This window comes from Mastacembelus armatus, chromosome 16, assembly GCF_900324485.2.
Source record: "Mastacembelus armatus chromosome 16, fMasArm1.2, whole genome shotgun sequence".
In the NCBI taxonomy this organism is placed as follows: domain Eukaryota; kingdom Metazoa; phylum Chordata; class Actinopteri; order Synbranchiformes; family Mastacembelidae; genus Mastacembelus; species Mastacembelus armatus.
In genome coordinates this window covers 13338696-13344073 of record NC_046648.1, presented here as the reverse complement: position 1 = coordinate 13344073, position 5378 = coordinate 13338696, and positions in this window count along the sequence as shown.

Sequence of the window (5378 nt, the reverse complement as noted above, 5' to 3'; positions counted from 1 at the left end):
CATACTTGCGTCACTGCTTTTTTTTTTTTCTCAAATACTGAAATATATTTACTTTTCAGTTCACTTAATACTTCCCACCACAGATGTTGACTAGATAAAAGTGGACTTAGACCTTTGAAAATCCTTGGTTTTAGAGTGTCACTGAAGGATTTTATCAGGCCTCTGTACTCCTCTTCCTGTCCATTCCTGACACCTGCAACACTCAGAATTGTACGTGAAGTCTCCTGTGTACAGTGTGTACAGGAATTGAGCGAAAACAGTCCCCTGTAGAACCCCTGTGCTGCTCAAAATTGTACCAGCGTGCTTTAATCTGTTCAGCTCATGTTAGACATGTTTGAGCCTTTCTTTGTCTCTTATCTTTGAATGCCTCCTTTTTCTAGTTAAGGATAGCCTTGATATCACTAGTGATCAATGTATATACATCCATGACTTGATTGAACTCTCTTGCCAAAAAACTCTTTTGGATCAGTAATTTATGAATACCTACAAAAACCCTGCAAAAACAAAAAGAATCGTTTCCTAAGAAGGTGAGAAAGTGAAGATGATCAGGCCCAACTATAAAAGATGCCATTGTTTATTAGAAATACATCATTTATGACACATCTGTTGAAGTCAAATGGGGAAAATGAGTGATCTATGAATGAACTGAATGAAATATGACAAGGAATGAGCTAAGTCATAATGTTAAAAGACAAGGACTAAGTCTAATCCTGTTAAAGTTAGAGGTAAAACACTCAAATGGATCAATAGCATAATCTGTTAAAATTTACGGGAGTAAAATGGCTTAGAGGTGTTTATATTAGTCATACATCTGCTATGCAACTGGAGCACAGCTGCTCCTATGAACACAAAGATGTGAAACTGAATGTGAGAGCATGACAAACAACATTACAATCCAGAAAAGCACCATGAAATGCACCTTGTGATTTACATGGGTGACCATATCGAAATGCTATGATATGGCCGTGGTATAGACCTACATAGATATTTAGTAACCACCTCATGCTGGTGGTTGTTTTGGTTGTTTTGATAGTTTGGGTGGCGCCCCCTGTTGGTGTTAGTCTCCGGGTAAGCGAATCACTTTTGTTTTGCAAGCGTGTCGTCTTGTGTGTTGTATAGTTTGTCTACAGACTAGCAACAGACTAGCTATATACACACCTAAAAACCAACTAGCTAAACTCTAAACAATTCATTAACTGCTACATTCAGGTACAAGTCAAGTATCTTTCTATTTTGACCGGTATTTATTGCTATTTCCTGACTTAGCGCTCGTTAGCCTACCAGTTAGCTTAACTAGCTAGTTAGCTTAGCTAACATGGCCTCTCCCTCTCTCTTTCTTGCTCGGTGTGCCACATGTTTAGTTATTCCTCTGCCTCCTTTAGCGATAATGATAGCTGTAATAAGTGTAAGGTTCTGTTAGCCTTGGAGGTGAGGATCACTGATTTGGAAGCGCGGCTCCGCACCTTCGAACAAAAGCCAGCTAGCCTAGCTCCGTTAGCTGGTGTGGAGCCACCGAACTCAGGGTCTGTTAGCGGTCCAAGGGCAGCTCCGGAGCGGCCCAGAGAATTAGGCTGGGCGACGGTCCGACGGAAAAGTACTCCTAAGCAGAAGCCCACGGCTCATCACCTGCCTGTTCACGTTTCTAATAGATTTTCCCCGCTCAGTAACACACCCGCTGAGAAACCGACTCTTATAATTGGCGATTCCATAGTCAGGAACGTGAAAATAGAGACGCCAGCGACCATAGTCAAATGCATTCCTGGGGCCAGAGCGGGCGACATCGAATCAAATCTGAAGCTGCTGGCTAAGGCTAATCATAAATATGGGAAAATTGTTATTCACGTCGGCAGCAATGACACCCGATTACGCCAATCGGAGGTCACTAAAATTAATGTTGAGTCGGTGTGTAACTTTGCTAAATTAATGTCGGACTCCGTAGTTTTCTCTGGACCCCTCCCCAATCTGACCAGCGATGACATGTTTAGCCGCATGTCGTCGTTCCGTCGCTGGCTGTCTAGGTGGTGTCCAGCAAACGATGTGGGCTTCATAAACAATTGGGCCACTTTCTGGGGAAAACCCGGTCTGGTAGCGAGAGATGGCATCCATCCCACTTTGAATGGTGCAGCTCTCATCTCTACAAATTTATTAGCCGACCTAAAGCCTGACAATCCAGGGTGGGGACCGGGATGCAGAGACTCAGTCTAAAACGTCTCTCTGCAGTTTCCTTAGAGCCGCCGCCCCCATCAAACCACATAGAGACTGTGTCTGCCCCTCGAACATATAAATCAAATAAATCAGAAGTTAACAGAAGAGGAGTTATCCATAAAAACTTAATAAAAATTAAGACCACTTCTCTTATTGAACAGAAAAACAGAGCTGTCAAATGTGGATTATTAAATATTAGGTCCCTTTCTTCTAAATCTCTGTTAGTAAATGATTTGATAACTGATCACCAAATTGACCTACTTTATCTTACTGAAACCTGGTTACAGCAGGATGAACATGTCAGACTGAATGAATCAACCCCCCTCAGTCATAAAAATTGTCATGTTCCTCGAAGCACAGGTCGAGGTGGAGGAGTAGCTGCAATCTTCCAGTCAAACTTATTAAACTTTCATCCTCAGAACAGTTATAACTTATTTGAGAGCCTCACTCTTAGTCTCTCACATCCAAACTGGAAAACACAAAAACCACTTCTACTTGTCATTGTGTACCCTCCACCTGTCCCTTAAAGAGGGTTTTTAACAATTTCCAGACTTCCTGTCTGATTTAGTGCTTAGTTCAGATAAAGTCATTATAGTGGGAGATTTTAACATTTATGTAGATGTTGAAAATAACAGCCTCAGTATTGCATTTAATTCTATATTAGATTCAATTGGTTTCATTCAAAATGTTAATAAACCCACCCACAGTTTCAATCACACCCTTGATCTTGTTCTGACCTATGGCATCGAAATTGAACATCTAATAGTTTTTCCCCCAAATCCTGTTTTGTCAGATCATTCTTTAATAACTTTTGAATTTAAAATGATGGATCATGCAGCGTTTGGAAGAAAATTCCACTACAGCAGATGTTTATCCGACAACGCTGTTAATAAATTTAAGAAAATGATTTCATCTTTATTTACATCTATGCCAAGTATAAACATAGTGGAGGGCAGCTGCCTCAATCCCACTCCCTAACAAATTGATCATATTGTTGACAGCACTGTAACCTCACTGCGTGAAAAGCTTGATTCTGTGGCCCCTCTGAAAAAGAAGTTAGTGAATCAGAGAAGACTAGCCCCATGGTATAATTTACATATTCGTACCTTAAAGCAGGCATCGCGAAGGCTGGAAAAGAAGTGGCGTGCCACAAACTTAGAGGAAATTTTTCTAGCCTGGAAAAGCAGTCTACTAACACATGAAAAAGCTCTCCGTAAAGCCGGAACTGCATACTATTCATCACTAATAGAGGAAAATAAGAACAATCCCAGGTTTCTTTTCAGCACTGTAGCCAGGCTGACAAAAAGTCACAGCTCTGTTGAGCCCAGTGTTCCCTTAGCTCTCAGCAGTGATGAATTTATGAGTTTCTTTACAAATAAAATCACAACTATTAGAGATAAAATTCAGCAGATGCTTCCTATACCTGCAATAAATGAATCTTCTACTACAGTAGCTTTTGAATCATCTGTAGGACCTCAGTTATGTTTAGACTGCTTCTCTCGAAATCATCAACGTGTCTCTTAGACCCCATCCATCCATCCATCCATCCATCCATCCATCTTCTTCCACTTATCCGAGGCCGGGTCGCGGGGGCAGTAGCCGAATCAGGGATACCCAGACTTCCTTCTCCCTGGACACTTCCTCCAGCTCTTCCGGGGGGACACCGAGACGTTCCTAGGCCAGCCGGGAGACATAGTCTCTCCAGCGTGTCCTGGGTCTTCCCCGGGGCCTCCTCCCGGTGGGACATGCCCGGAACACCTCCCCAGGAAGGCGCCCAGGAGGCATCCGAAACAGATGCCTGAGCTACCTCAACTGACTCCTCTCGATGTGGAGGAGCAGCGGCTCTACTTCGAGCTCCTCCCGGGTGACCAAGCTCCTCACCTATCTCTAAGGGAGCACCCGGCCACCCTGCGGAGGAAGCTCATTTCAGCCGCTTGTATCTGCGATCTTGTTCTTTCGGTCATGACCAAGAGCTCATGACCATAGGTGAGAGTAGGAATGTGGATTGACCGGTAAATCGAGAGCTTCGACTTCCGGCTTAGCTCCTTCTTCACCACAACGGACCGGTAAACCGACCGCATTACTGCTGCTGATACCCCGATCCGTCTGTCAATCTCACGTTCCGTCCTTCCCTCACTCGTGAACAAGACCCCAAGATACTCCTCCACTTGAGGCAGGATCTCTCCCCTTGCCTGGAGATGGCAAGTCACCTTTTTCCGGTTGAGTACCATGGCCTCGGACTTGGAGGTGCTGATTCTCATCCCAGCTGCTTCACACTCGGTTGCAAACCACCAACGAAGCCAACAGGACAACATCATCTGCAAAGAGCAGAGATGAAATCCTGTGGTCCCCGAACTGGACTCCCTCCGGCCCCTGGCTGTGCCTAGAAATTCTGTCCATAAAAGTAATGAACAGAACCGGTGACAAAGGGCAGCCCTGCCGGAGTCCAACGTGCACTGGGAACAGGTCTGACTTACTACCGGCAATGCGAACCAAGCTCCTGCTCCAGTTGTACAGAGACCGGATAGCCATCAGCAAAGGGCCCCGGACCCCATACTCCTGGAGCACCTCCCACAGGATGTCACGAGGGACCCGGTCGAATGCCTTCTCCAAGTCCACAAAACACATGTGGACTGGTTGGGCAAACTCCCATGAACCCTCGAGCACCCTCGAGAGTGTGTAGAGCTGGTCCAGTGTTCCATGCCCAGGACGGAAACCGCATTGTTCCTCCTGGATCTGAGGTTTGACCACCAGCCGGATCCTCCTCTCCAGCACCCTGGCATAGACCTTCCCCGGGAGGCTGAGGAGTGTGATCCCTCTGTAGTTGGAACACAGTCTCCGGTCCCCCTTCTTAAAAAGAGGAACCACCACCCCGGTCTGCCAATCCAGGAGTGCACAGGCGTGTCAGCCATGACAGCACAACTACATCCAGAGACTTGAGGTACTCGGGACGGTTCTCATCCACCCCCGGTGCTTTGCCACCGAGGAGCTGCCGAACTACCTCAGTGACTTCGACTTGGGTGATGGATGGATCAGCCCCCAAATCCCCAGCCCCTGCTTCCCTTATGGAAGACGTGTTGACGGGATTGAAGAGATCATCGAAGTATTCCTTCCACCGTCCGACAATATCCCCAGTCGAGGTCAGCAGCTCCCCACTTCCACTGTAAACAGTG